This window comes from Cetorhinus maximus, chromosome 15, assembly GCF_964194155.1.
Source record: "Cetorhinus maximus chromosome 15, sCetMax3.hap1.1, whole genome shotgun sequence".
In the NCBI taxonomy this organism is placed as follows: Eukaryota; Metazoa; Chordata; class Chondrichthyes; order Lamniformes; family Cetorhinidae; genus Cetorhinus; species Cetorhinus maximus.
The window spans coordinates 91177648-91193394 of NC_135893.1; positions in this window are offsets into that span (position 1 = coordinate 91177648).

A 15747-nucleotide genomic window follows, 5' to 3' on the forward strand; every position below is an offset into this window, starting at 1 on the left:
TCCTCTTTCCTCTTGTTCTCCCTCATTATTTCTGCAACCATGAAACTGAGCAGCAGGATGGGCCCCCAGAGCTACAGATGACTCGACTGCAGTTCTGACAGAAATCCCCTACTGTAGGTGAACTAATAGGAGAAAACATTAATATTTGTGCAGTCAAGTGGACTCTTGGCCTCCCTCTGATTTGAGATTATCATCACTGACTCAGAACTGCGTAAGTTTGTGATACAGAACTTTAACTCTTCATAGGCCTCTGCTTGCAACCTCGAATTCAAGAGAAAGTTCTGGTTCAATACCAAGCCACTGTATTTTTTACACTACTGACATTTGAAGTATGTCTTTAACAAGTGTCTCAGTGCTTTTCAGCCTCCTGACTGCATATATTTGTGTACAATAATGAAAAGAAATAAGCAAATTGAGCCCCATACTTCCACTGTCTTTCCAGAACCAGATACTTGTGCAGGGTCCAAAATGGGTGTAAATTATGTCGCCTGACATATTGCTCTAATACGTCACTTCTGTACCTGCTTTTGAATTGTAAAGAAAGTCAATATACCAGAGTATTATCTGTGAGAGTTGACCTTGCCTCGAAAGAGCAAGATGTAGAATCAGTTTGGGTAGAGATAAGAAATAGTAAAGGTAAGAGGTCACTTGTGGGAGTAGTTTATAGGCCCGTAGTTACACAGTAGGACAGAGTATACAGGAAGAAATAATTGAGGCATGAGAGAAAGGTACTGCAATAATCATGGGTGACTTTAATCTGCACATAGATTGGGTGAATCAGATTGGCAAAGGTATCCTGAAACATGAGTTCATAGGTCGGAATCATCCCAGATTTGCACAAAGTGTGGTAGCAGGTGGGAAAAAGAACGTTATGCCCACCGACCGCAATGGTGAATTTTTGCGCTGTATTGTCCCATTCCTGGCCCGTCCCGCCTCATTAATAATGTGTTCCTAGGAAACACGCCAGATCGCTGACAGGGTGGCCTCTGATTCGCCTGCCCTGCTGTTGTAGGGTGGCCGAGTTGTGCTATTAATGATAGAGTTGATCTGTAGACACTTCTTGGGTGGAAACATTAAGTCTATTTACAATATACTCAGCAGCAACTACATGTGTACTTTCAACTCCAACTCTATCTCTACACTAACTCCTGAGGTAGCCCGCGCTACTCTCCTATTGGTTACCAAGATCATGTGATCTTGCCTAACAAGTATTATTCTTAAAGGTACATTACACTAAATAAAACCATAATTACTACATTCCTCCCCCTTTAACTCGTCTATACATATTATATTTACAAGTACATACTTTTCAAGACAACATAATATTTACACTGGGTAAGGAATTTACAAGTTCAGTCTTTCAGATGGTTTCCTGGTAAGTGTGGAACTTTGCAGCTCCACAACTTCAGGTTCTTTGTCAGGAACCGCCTTCTCTGGAGTTGCCTGAACATCAGGTGCTTCGGTGGGCACTTGCAATTCTGTATCCTCAACACTACAGGAACATCAGACATATCAGTCCTGGATTGAGAACCGTCAACAGGAAACGCAGACCCAGTCATGATCACTGATGGAACCAAATCTTGGTGATTTGCCTCTCTCTTCCTAAAATGGTCCACATGTTTCCAGATGATCCGGCCTTCCACCTCCAGATGATAAAATAGAGGTCCAGTCACTGCAGTTAACTCACCCGGTAACCAGTTTGGTCCTTCCCCGAAGTTCTTCACGTATACCGGCTCTCCCACGGTAAATTTCCTCTCGTGACTTTTGCCAGTCGTGACTAGTTTTCTGGCTTCCCTGACTCCTTTCCACCTTCCCCTCTAAATTCGGCATTATTAAGCTCAATCTCATCCCGAGACAGTGTTTCAACAATAACTCTGCAGGTGTGACATCTGTTGTTATGTGAGGGGTAGTCATGTAATGAAAAAGAAAGTGTGCCAGCTTGGTTTCCAAGGAATTGCCAGTTAGCTTTTTCATGCCTGCTTTAAATGTTTGAACTGCCCTTTCGGCCAGTCCGTTTGAGGAAGGGTGGTACAGTGCAGTTTTCACGTAAGTGATACCATTGAGGCTGATAAACCACTGAAACTCAGCACTCGTATATGCCATGCCGTTATCGGAAACAATTACTTCTCATAGTCCATGAATGGCAAAATTCTGACGTAGTTTCTCAATTGTAGTGGCCAACATTGGTGACTTCACATCATATACGTCCAACCATTTTGAATGGGCATCGACAACGAGCAGAAACCTTGTTCCCAGGAAAGATCCAATGTAGTCAATGTGTAACAGCACCAAGAGTCTACCTGGCCACTACTATGGGTCACTGGCAACTTTTGCAGTTGCTGACATTGTGCGCAGTGCTTTACTAAACTCTCTATTTCGCCATCCATCCCAGGCCACCATAGATAACTGTGTCCTATGGTCTTCATTCGGGAAATTCCTGGATGGGCACTGTATAGTTCAATTAAAAGTGGCTCCCTTCCCTTTGGAGGAACTTTCACTCGTGCTCCCCACAATAAGATGCCATCCTGGCTGGTTATTTCATGTCTTCTGTTGAAGTACAGTTTCATTTAATCAGATATGGGCTCCTGTGACCAACCATGTAGCACTTGCTCTCATACCTGAGATAGGACTGGGTCCCGACTTGTCCAGTCTCTGGTCTGTCGAGCACACACCAGCGAGGAATCTAAGAAATTTAACAGTAAATCAAGTTCCTGTGAAACTGGGATGTGCTCATCATTTTCTTGTAAAGGCAAACGACTAAGGGCCCCGGCCTTTGCGATTTGATTGCCAGGACTATGTACAAAACGTATTCCTATGCTGCCAGAATTAAAGCCCATCATCATATTCTTGTTGAGGCTATGGGTGGTATAGCCTTGTACTCACTAAACAATCCTAGCAACGTTTGTGATCTGAAACGATTGTAAAATGGTGTCCGTTTACGTACTGGTGAAATTTTTTGACACCAAAGATGGTGAACAGGCCCTCTTTTTCTAACTGCAAGTATCCCTTTTCTGCTGTGGTGAACATTCTTGCTTTATAACCTATTGGCCGTTTCGTGCCATCATCCATCCGATGAGAGAGCACTGCTCCCACTCCTTAGGGAGATGTGTCACATGTCAGCACCAATTCTTTCGTCTGGTCATAATGCGCTAATTGATTGGACGAGTGCAACAATTGTTTCACCTTTATGAAAACTTCTTTCTGGGGCACCCCCCAAGACCAACGTTGGTTCTTTTTGAATAGAGAATGCAGGGGAGCCAGCACTGTAGACAGATTGGGTAGGAAACACCCGTAATAATTGATCATTCCTAGGAATGATTTGAGCTCGGAGGTGTTCTTTGGTGCCGGTGCCTCTCGTATGGCTCTCACTTTCTCCTCAACTGGGTGGAGGCCCTGTAAATCTACCCGGTAACCCAAATAGATTACCTCCCTCACTTAGAACGTTCACTTTTCTTTTTTTAAACACACTCCAGATTGCAAGGAATGTTTTAAGACTTCTAAGTTTGCCAAATGCTCTGTGAATCCTGTCATCAATAATTCGTCCAAATAGACTACAACCTGGGGCATCCCTGCAGTGAACTTTCCAGGTTTAAGGGTGGCGGACGGGCGAGTCGGCCAGGCAGCTGTGCGTTTTTCAGGAAACCTCATTCAAGGGTGGGATGAGGTTTCCATTATTAAATTAAAAAAAATAAAAGCCTATGCACAGAATTTTTATAATGTCTGTGCTCAGGTGACTTCTTGTGTTGCCTGGACATTTCTTTCCCGGTTTAAAAATCTTCATTTGATACTTTTGAAGTTTTCAGCTCCCTGAGGCAGCTCTCTGCCTTCAGGGAGCTTTCTGTGAGTGCTCCCCTGCGCCCGCGCTGACTTCAGCGCTTGCCTACCTCCCGCCCCCAACCCAGGCAGCGCTGATCATATTATCCCGCGCTTCATGCTGGCTGGCCATTAATTGGCCAGCCAGTGTGAAATCGCAGTTGGGGGTCGATCGCAGGTGGCGGTCCGTTCCCCGGCCAGTTGCGGGCTTGATTTTCGTGCCTGCACACCAACCTAAAAATCCTGCCCAGAGTCATCCAGCTGGCCGCTGATGATCTAGACTGTTCCTGTGCTGATAGTGAGGTTGGCGGTACTCAGCCAAATAAGGATCCAGTAGTGCAGCATTCATCAGACCATGCAGTGAGTCACTTCCCCTGTTCCAGAGTCCCCTGCTATGCTCTAATTATCTCTCCTTGCTTTCACAGGCACACCTGGAAAGCAGCCAAGGGGGTCCATGACCAAGGTCCTTGACTCAAGCCCCAAAGACACTTCGGAAGAAGAATCTGATGTTACACTCATTGAAGACCCGTCACAGCATTCCCCACACCCTCCACCAGCGCAGAGACAGGCACCTCAGTGGGACCTAGTTCTAGAGTAGCCTTGGGGTTACAATCTAATGAGCACATCATATCTGATCCACAGCAGGCGGTGGCAGGGACTTCCCAGGTTTCTGGCACTCGGAGGACTGCTGGAGGCCAGAAATCTGCTGAGTCCGAGTCATATGATGAGCCTCTGGACTCTGTCATACCTCAGTTGCTGGAGCTGCAAAGGTAAGCTCGGGAACATCAGGAAGAGATGTCTGCTGCACTCCTCAGATTGCATGGCATAATGGAGCAGTCTGTCCACCTTCATTCTGAGGTGATAGCGCCGGCATGACAATGCACTGAGGTCATCACTGGTAGGGTGGAAGCCGCCATGCCTTGGTCCAGGACATCGGTCCCGCACTGCTGCATGGGCTGAACTCCATTACTGATGCCATAGTTGACTTCCAGCTCGACCTCACTCCAGCTTACCTTTCTCCTTAAGAGTCAGCCTGGGGCCCTCGGGCACCCATAGGGAGGAGGATCAGCAGGTGCACACCCCGGGGCCATCCACCCAGGTGACTCCGGGCGTGTCCAGCCCATCCGAATCCCCTCTTCCTGTGACTCCAGCAGCTCCAGCTCCACAGGACGAGGAAGGTGCCGCAGCCACACAGCAGGACCCCGAAAGCAGGGCGGGGCCCTCCGGGTCTCAGCCCTCCAGAGGAAGCCCACCAAGGTCATCACAAACAGGGCATAGCAGTCAGCAGGCTGCCTCCACCTCCGCTGTGGATGGCTGGGGAGCACCAAAACATAGCGGCAGGGTTAGGAAGGTTAATAAGATGTAACTCTTTTTGTTACAAATAAACTAAATTAACAAAATCAGTGCACAGCCTGGGCACAGATGTTAATCATATGTACATAATGTTCACTATTATAAATAATACTATTATAAATAATAACTCTTTAGCATCTGTGACTCCCAAGAATGTCTCTTTGCCTATGGCTCCTTGTTATGATGAGCAGTGTTCGTGTCAGATGCAAAACCTTGGTTCCTGCATAAGATAGAGGCAGGTGTCTCAGTTCAGGGCCTCTTCCCTGTGCAGTGTGTAACCTTCAGAGCAAAGTGATGGCCCGGCTTCACACTCACTGCGCACATTAGTGATGCCTGCGCCTCGATGGAGCTTGTTATTGCTGCCAGAGTGTCGTGGGCAGGTGTCACAGAGTTCCGTCAGTTTTATCTGTGTGCTCTCAGCACCTTTGAGGTGGGGCTGGCCCCCCAACTCTTCAGCATCTGTGACTGGTGATGCTGTGCTCCTGAAGGGGTCAGGGCTGAAGGCTGAGAAAGGATCAGGTGCATTTAAAGATTCACAGCTGTATTTCCATGATATGACCCCGATCGCAGAGCTGCCCTCAGCTAGACAGGAGTCAGACGTTCACAGAGGCAATGTGAAGATCTAAGGACTGTCCTCATTGCATGTCGCATCATCCTCCGGGAATCTAGCGACTATTAGGGCCTTTGCTGCGTCTCCATGACATGAGCCTGAGCACTGAGGGCAATTAAGCTGCCATCAACCACACAGGAGTCAAATGTTCACAGGTGCAAGGTGAGGATGTCACGATTGTCCTCACTGTAGCTCGTCATCATCCTCCATCTTGCGGCTATGGAAGGCTTCCCGAGTGCACCTGCCTCATCTGACCAGTGCAATGGCCTCATCGGCGGTATCCTCGCCTCAAGGACCTCATCATCATCATCATCATCCTCTTTGACGTCCTCCTCATCGGAGGATACATGCAGCTCCTCCATCTCATCCTCAGCCAGGTCCTCCCCACTTTGCAGTGCCAGGTTGTGGAGCACGCAGCAAGTGACAATGATGCATGACACCCTCTGGGGACTGTATTGCAGTGCTCCACCCGACCTGTCAAGGCACTGGAACCTCATTTTCAAAACGCCTTTTGTTTTCTCCACCAAAGCTGGAGGCATGAGCCTCGTTGTACTGTCACTCTGCTGCAGTCTGAGGCTGCCGCATGGGCATCATCAGCCAAGTCCTCTGTGGGTAGCCCTTGCCCCCGAGCAGCCAACCCTGCAGCCTCTCTGGACCCTTGAAGATACTTGGAGCCTGAGACCTGCTAAAGGACGTAGGAGTCGTGGACGCTCCCTGGGAATCGTGCGCAAGCCTGTAGGATGTGTTCGTGGTGATTGCACACCAGCTGAACATTCAGCAAGTTGCGGTTGACGTAGTTAACTGCTTGTTGCCACGTGAGTGCAGTCGATGGCAGACTGTACCTGTGGAAAACCTCAGATCTGTGCAAATCCCAGCACTCTTGCTTCCTTGCTTTCCTGATCCTGGGCGAAATGCACAAAGTTCTGTGCCTTCACGAAGATGGCGTCCGTCACCTCCTGGATACACTTGTGCATGGAGGCTTGTGAGATCCTGCACAGGTCACCTGTGGAGCTCTGGAAGGAGCTGCTGACATAAAAATTGAGCACCGTGGTCACTTTTTCAGCCACTGGGAGTGGATGCCCTTCATGTCCCCGTGGCACCAAATCCTGCAGCAGGTGGCATATGTGACTGACCAGTTCCCTAGACATGCGCAGTCTTCGGCGTCACTGGTTCTCAGTCATCTGCAGGAATGACAAGCACCGTCTATAGACCCTGGGTCTAGTGAGGTGGCTACGAGCGATGGCTCACAGTGGATCTTTAGCTGCGTGCGCAGCAGGCTCTCACGCCTCTTCATCTTGAGGGAGGTGCTCCTCTATTTGCCGAACCAGGTGCTTCCGTTGCTCTCTTCTTCTTCTCTGGTCTCTGGTATGAGGCACACCGTTAAATCACCAGGCCCCATGATCCTGATATTCTCCTCTTGCAGGATCAAAGAGAGACGCATGGATTAGCATGGGCGTGCTAAGAACTTCTCTTGGTTAAGTCTGAAGGCCCCTTCATGCGTGCCAAAGAGTGTTGGCCACCACTTGGAGGGCCATTGTGAGTGCAATCATTGGCTGTGCAAACCCCACCCATCTCTGCCCCGCTCTACTTGACCGACTGGTGGCAGCTTCAGCCATTGGACTGCATGCTGCACTCTCAGTTCAAGCACAGGCATTCTCCTAGCCCGCACTGCAAGGCTGCGCTTTTAGCTTGAACCATGATGGATACTAATCCAAACATTAATAAAAACATTGCAAGGAGCTGTGAGTGCCTCCACCAATGACTGCGCCATGGTCACTTTCCGTAAGGGGATTGTACAACTTGCCCAATTGGCCAAGTGCTCTGCTGCCCCCTAAAGCACACATTAATTTGCAGTCTGCGCCCAAGAGGTGAAAAGTTCTGGAGCAATTTGTGGCATCTTCATGCCTTTGCATTGCTTGAGTAGGCAGAAAAGCTTCAGAGTACAGACTCCATGAACGTTAATGGAGCTGCAGCTGAACTATCTCAGCTGCGGAAGAATGCTCACTTTTAACAAGCTTTTCCAAATGCATTGCCGCTTCCCTCACCCCACCCGCCCGGCATGTACTTGAGTATTTCCTTCAGTCTCTCCGTGCTGCCTGGCCCCCCAATCCCTCCAGCATGTGCTTGAGTATTTCCTCGAGTTTGCCTGTGCTGCCTCGCCACCCCCAACTCCTGCCGCACCCCCCCCAATCAGAGTCTACTTGCCAACCAATCAGCACTCCGTTCTCGTACAGTATAAATTGTTGTTTTCCCCCTATATTGGTATTCTTGCAAAGTGTCCTGATAAATGCAAGACAAAAAGCTTCGACATGTCTCTTTTTTCAGCAATACTCAAGTTCTGTCCTACCAAATGACTATTTTCATCATTGACAATCAATACCTAAGCTGGACCATTATTTATAATGGGTAGAAGTGACATCCTATGGTGGTAACTCTGACAGTCTATATATACAATGGTAAACCTGTGCACAGTAATATCCTAACCAAAAAGACCACCCATGTGCAGTTCGAGGGATGATTATCTGTAATAATGTGCTCTGGGGACTTTAATAATTTCTGCATTGACCTGTGAAGAACAGCAAAGTGATTCTGTCAAATAACCAATGCTTCTTTTTGGTGGTGAGAAAACACAACATCCTTTCTATTTATCATGTGCATTAAGAATTTCCTTCCTATATTGGAAATAACAACTTTCCAAAATGTTGGTAGCTGTCATTTTTCATTCGAACAATGCATCTCAATATAACAAGTGATAAGTCATTTTCTCCCTGTCATGCATTGTCAGTATACAGAGCCAAAGATCAATCACTGTTTCTTCCTTTCATTAATAAGGCAACCGAATGATTCTTGATTACAATGACATTCAGTATATTAATATGGGTTAAAATTCATGGTCCGCTTTTGCATGCTATTTACGCTTGCAGTTGAGGAATATTATTTTTATCCCAGATGATGATTAAAGCAGCAATTTTGTTGTAACATCTTGCTGAATCATTATTGCGAATTCATCTCAACTGCTTTATTATGCCTAGGGGCCTTGTTTCTTTTCTAGCACTGGACTGTGCTTATAAAATAGATGTTGATCCATCAAGAAACTTCGATTAGACCACTTAGGCCTTAATGCTGAAATGAATCATTCAGAGCTACAGGAAGAACAGTATTTAGTATTCCAGTGTTAATTCGATTGTCTTTTCCATAATATGCAGTTCTCCAGATGGCAGCATTTGAAATAAATGGTTGTTCATTAAGGTTTAACGAGCCTAACAATATGAAACTGTTGCAACCATAAGATTTATGATAAATGTTTAAGATCACATGATAATTACAACTGAGGAAGGCCAGTTGGCCCATCTTAATACAGTCACCCAGAGAAATGCCCGTGTTCCCTATCATTAGTATCCAATTGTTTCTTAATGTCAGGGCTTTTGCATCCATTAACCTATCTGGGCATTTATTTCAATTTGTATGACAAAGCTTTTCTTGCTCCCTGTGTAGATGAGGAACAGGGCTGTAGGGAGGATGAGCCAGCTGACCACGGTACCATGGCACAGGAGGCCATTCAAGAGGGGGGAGCAAAAAGACAAGTGGTAGTTGTAGGGGATTCTATAATTAGGGGAGTTGATAACTTCCTTTGTAAGCAGGATCGAGAGTCCCGCATGGTATGTTGCCTGTCCGCTGCCAGGGTGAGGGACATCTCTGACCGGCTGAAAGGATATTGGAGAGGGAGGGGGAGGATCCAGTTGTTGTGGTCCACGTCGGGACAAATAACATAGGTAAGACTAGGAAAGGGGACCTGTTTGGGGATTATCAGGAACTAGGAACTAAATTAAAGAACAGGTCCTCAAGGGTTATAATCTCTGGATTACCAGCCGAGCCACGTGCAAATTGGCATAGGGACACAAGAATAAGGGAAGTAAACACGTGGCTAAAGGAGTGGTGCGGGAAAGAGGGGTTCCATTTCGTGGGGCACTGACATCAGTATTGGAACAGGAGGGATCTGTACCGTTGGGACGGTCTCCACCTGAACCGATCTGGGACCAATGTTCTAGCAAAAAGGGTAAATAGGGTGGTCAACAGGACTTTAAACTAGAAAGTTGGGGGTGGGGGGGAGGGAAGGGTAAAACTCCAAGAAGTATGACTAATGGGAAACAAAGCAGCAGGTTAGCATGTGGGGGGGGGTGGATTCAACTTCATGGAAAATTATGAAAAAACTGAAAAGAAAGGAGAGCCCAGGAGAGGCTATTAAAGTCTCCAGAACACAAAATAGGACAGAGTGTTTGGAAAGGGCTAGGAATCTAACTTCAAGCACATCAGATAAAGGGACGACAATGAGAAAGGGGACGGGAAATACAGGACTGAAGGTGTTGTATCTGAATGCACGCAGTATATGAAATAAGGTAAATGAGCTTGTGGCGCAGATTGAAATTGGCAGGTATGATGTGGTGGGCATTACGGAGACATGGCTACAAGGGGATCAGGACTGGGAGCTAAATATCCAAGGATATACATCCTATCGAAAAGATTGGCAGAGGGGGTGGGGTTGCTTTGTTAGTAAGAAATGAAATTAAATCGATAGCAAGAAATGATGTACGGTCAGAAGATGTAGAATCTGTGTGGGTAGAGTTGAGGAACTGCAAAGGTAAAAAAAACCATGATGGGAGTTACGTACAGGCCTCTGAACAGTAGTCAGGATGTGGGGCACAAGATACACCAGGAGATAGAAAAGGCATGTAAGAAAGGCAAGGTTACAGTGATCATGGGGGATTTCAATATCCAGGTAGACTGGGAAAATCAGGTTGGTAGTGGATCCCAAAAAAAGGAATTTGTGGAATGTCTACGAGATGGCTTTTTGGAGCAGCTTGTGGTGGAGCCCACTAGGGAACAGGCAATTCTAGATTTAGTGATGTGTAATGAGGCAGATTTGATAAGGGAGCTTAGGGTGAAGGAACCCTGAGGAGGAAGTGACCATAATATGATAGAATTTACCCTGCAATTTGAGAGGAAAAAGCTGGAATCTAATGTAACGGTTTTACAGTTGAATAAAGGCAACTACAGAGGCATGAGGGAGGAGCTGGCCAGAATTGACTGGGAGATGAGCCTAGCAGGAAAGACAGTGGAACAGCAATAGTAGGAGTTTCTGGGAGTAATTTGGGAGACACAGCAAAAATTCATCCCTAGGAAGAAGAAGCATACTAAAGGGAGGACGAGGCAACCATGGCTGACAAGGGAAGTCAGGAACAGCATAAAAGCTAAAGAGAAAGCATATAATGCGGCGAAGAGCAGTGGGAAACCAGGGGATTGGGAAACCTACAAAGACCAACAGAGGACAACTAAAAAATAAGGAGGGAGAAGATTAAATATGAGGGTAAACTAGCCAGTAATATAAAAGAATATTGCAAGAGTTCTTTTAGATATATAAGGGGTAAGAGAGAGGCAAAAGTGGACATTGGGCCGCTGGAAAATGACGCTGGAGAAGTAGTAGTGGGGAACAAAGAAATGGCGGAGGAACTGAATAGGTACTTTGCGTCAGTCTTCACAGTGGAAGACACGAGTGACATCCCCAAAGTTCAAGAGAGTCGGGGGGCAGAGGTGAGTATGGTGGCCATTACCAAGGAGAAGGTGCTAGGAAAACTGAAAGATCTGATGGTGGATAAATCACCTGGGCCAGATGGTTTACACCCCAGAGTTCTGAAGGAGAGAGCTGAAGAGATAGTGGAGGCGTTAGTGGTGATCTTTCAGGAATCACTGGAGTCAGGCAGGGTCCCAGAGGACTGGAAAATCGCGAATGTAACCCCCCTGTTTAAGAAGGGAGTGAGCAAAAGACAGGAAATTACAGGCCGATTAGCCTGACTTCGGTCGTTGGTAAGATTTTAGAGTCCATTATTAAGGATGAGATTTCAGAATACTTGGAAGTGCATCGTAAAATCGGGCAAAGTCAGCATGGTTTCATCAAGGGGAGGTCATGCCTGACAAATCTGTTAGAATTCTTTGAGGAGGTAACGAGTAGGTTAGACAAAGGAGAGCCAATGGATTTTATCTACTTGGACTTCCAGAAGGCCTTTGACAAGGTCTCGCACAGGAGGCTGCTCAGTAAGATAAGAGCCCATGGTGTTAGAGGCGAGTACTAGCATGGATAGAAGATTGGCTGTGTGGCAGGAGGCAGAGAGTGGGTATAAGGGGGTCCTTCTCAGGATGGCGGCCAGTGACTAGTGGAGTTCCGCAGGGGTCAGTGTTGGGACCACCACTTTTCACTTTTTACATTAATGATCTAGATGAAGGAACTGAGGGCATCCTGGCTAAGTTTGCAGATGATACAAAGATAGGTGGAGGGACAGGTAGTATTGAGGAGGCGGGGAGGCTGCAGAAGGATTTGGACAGTTTAGGAGAATGGGCAAAGAAGTGGCAGATGGAATACAACGTGGGGAAGTGTGAGGTCATGTACTTTGGTAGGAAGAATAGAGGCATAGACTATTTTCTAAATGGGGAAAGAATTCAGAAATCTGGAGTGCAAAGGGACTTGGGATTCCTAGTCCAGGATTCTCCTAAGGTTAACTTGCAGGTTGAGTTAGTAGTTAGGAAGGCAATTGCAATGTTGGCATTTATTTTGAGAGGACTAGAATATAAAAGCAGGGATGTGCTGCTGAGGCTTTATAAGGCTCTGGTCAGACCACATTTAGAATATTGTGAGCAATTTTGGGCCCCGTATCTCAAGAAGGATGTGCTGGCCCTGGAGAGGGTCCAGAGGAGGTTCACCAGAATGATCCCAGGAATGAAAGGCTTAACACATGAGGAACATTTGAGGACTCTGGGTCTATACTCGATGGAGTTTAGAAGGATGAGGGGGGTTCTGATTGAAACTTACAGAATACTGAAAGGCCTGGATAGAGTGGACGTAGGGAAGAAGTTTCTATTAGTAGGAGAGACTAGGACCCGAGGGCACAGCCTCAGAGTAAAGGGAAGACCTTTTAGAACAGAGATGAGGAGAAACTTCTTTAGCCAGAGAGTGGTGAATCTATGGAATTCATTGCCACAGAAGGCTGTGGAGGCCAGGTCATTGAGTGTATTTAAGACCGAGATAGATAGGTTCTTGATTGGTAAGGGGATCAAAGGTTACAGGGAGAAGGCGGGAGAATGGGGTTGAGAAAGTTATCAGCCATGATTGAATGGCAGAGCAGACTTGATGGGCCGAATGGCCTAATTTCTGCTCCTATGTCTTATGGTCTAAAATAGTTTGAATCTATGTCCCCTATTTCCACCCCTACAATTTAAAGTAATATTCCAGTTAACACTTGCTCCACTCTTGGGTGCCTCAGTAAAATCATGTAAACTGCCGCTTCACCTGGAAGGAGTGTTTGAGGCCTTGGAGGGTAAGGGGAGAGGAGGTAAAAGGGCAGGTGTTACATCTCCTGCGCTGGGTAGACCAAATGCAGATTGGATAACTGATTTGCAGAATACCTCTGCTCAGTCCTCAAGCATGACACTGAGCTCCAGTGGCTTGCCATTTTAATTCTCCACCTTGCTGTCTAGTGGACATCTCCATCCTCAGCCAATGAAGCTCTACGCAAGCTTGAGGAACAGCACCTCAACATCAAGTTCAACAATTTCAGACCGCTAACTCTGTCCCTCGATTTTGTTTCTTTTTGTTTTGTATGTGTCGGTCTTAACTTTTCTTTCAGACACAGCTGTTTATTATTCTACCATTCATACCCACTTTGGACAAACCTTTTGTGTCTTTACCACAACCATTACTATTCATTTTGCCTTTTGTACCATGAAATCAGTTAACCAGTTAATCTCTCCACCCTGTCACAGACCTTCCCTTTTGTTCTTCCTTTCCCCTTTCACCTGCTCAAACCTATTACATTTTTATCTTCCTTCAGTTATGAAGAAAGGTCCTTGACCTGAAGCATTAACTCCCTCTCTCTCTCTCCACAGATGCTGTCAGACATGTTGCGTATTTCCAGCATTTTCTGATTTTATTTCAGATTTCCAGCATCCACGGTATTTTGCTTTTGTTGACAATTTTTAGCCTGACATTCAACCATCTGGGAAGCTGGAAACTCTGCTGATGGAAGGGATGATTATTTTTCAGTTTTTTTAAAAATTAAATTTGCTGAGCTGTCCTAAGGCAGCGAAACTAAGCGAATGCTACCAGAAAGAAACAGAGATAGTGTGGGCAAAGGGGAGACATTGGTATTTGGATAACCCTCGGAATCTGTCCAAATCAGATAAGGTGAGGCCTGGTGTCCAGCTACAAATACGAACATCTTTATCTGGAAGGTTGACTACAAGGGGCTTCATGATGGGAAATCAGTGACAGAAAGGTGAAGTAACATAGACAGCTTCTGGGTGGATTCAAACCCTATGGTTTAAACAAAGGACTCAGAATATGATTGGGCATTATGTTTTTAAGAGACTATTAAGAGGGCGACATGGCCCTGTAAATATTGTAACCCAGGTTCATCCTCGAAAAAGGGGTGTAAAAGATTGAACACATTGGAGACCATTATTGCAGTGAAGAGGCAGGATCCCGACTGAACATCAAAAGGAGAATCTGCAATCAACAGGAGCTGGATGGGTAATTGTACAACTAACCTTACTGGAAACATATTTGAGCATTATGTTGTCAGATATTGCTGAAGCATTTATTTGCTGGGAATACTGCAACAAAGCCGTTTGTTTGTGTTCCCACTATTTTCTTTTCTTCGTTCCTAACCTATTAAATCCATAATCATTTTCTTTTCCCTTCTTTTTCAACCTGTTCAATCTGTAATCATTTTCAGCAATTATTTTAAATCTGTGCCCGTTTTAATTCTGTAATCCTGGGTACAAATAAATTATAACCCCATTAAATATAACAACCTTTTGAGTGAGTCATCAATTTGTTCCTTTGTAGTTCGTAGATGAAAACGAACAATAAGCCTGACTATGTGTTATAAATCCAAAAGGCTTACAACCTGCATTTCCACCAATTTTGAGCTTAATTAGTTGTCTTTTATGTGAAGTTTTATCAACAGCATCTTGTAAGCCAGGTTTATTAATTAGGTAATGTTGTACTAATGATCCTCAAGGCTATGCCTAATAATCAATCCCATTATTTCACAAGGAATTAAAGTAAGGCTAATGAGTTAGTAGTTGCCAGTGTCAGTTTTGTCAGGCTTTGAAACTGTGCACAACAACTTACTCCCAATGTACTGACATCTCGCTAGCGTCCATTGACTTACACAGGTTGATTGCCAGTGTGTCAAAAATCTCTTCCCTTGTCTCTCTCAGAATTCTGGGATAAATATCATCTATTTCAGGAGATTTATTTGCTTTGATTCCTTTTAGACTTTCAAGGCATCAATCTTATTTGCAACACGGTCATTTATATTATCTGAGATTTTTTTGGAAGGCTCGTGCCTTCCTTGGTGAATACAGGGAGGCTGTGGTTATTAAGAATGCTTACTATACGGCAATTGTTCTCAGGCCTTCAAACACTCTTTTCCTCAGGTAGCTGAAGGCTGCACTGGCACACTGAAAGCAGTGTTGAACCTCAAATTTGGCACCAAGCTCACAGTCTACACAGCGGTAGTGATACCCGTCCTGTATGGCTCAGAGACGTGGACCATGTACAGCAGGCACTTCAAAGCTCTGGAGAAGTACCACCAGTGTTGCCTCCGCAAGATCCTGCAAATCCATTGGCAGGATAGGCGTACCAATGTCAGTGTTCTCGCTCAGGCCAACATCCCCAACATTGAAGCATCGACCACGCTCGATCAGCTCTGCTGGGTGGGCCACATCATCCGCATGCCTGACACGAAACTCGCAAAACAAGCGCTCGACCTGGAGCTTCGACAAGGCAAGCAAGCCCCAGGAGGACTGAGGAAATGCTTCAAGGACACTTTCAAAGCTTCCTTGAGAAAGTGCAACATGCCCACTGACATCTGGGAATTGCAGGCCCAAGACTGCCCGAAGTGGAGGGAAAGCAT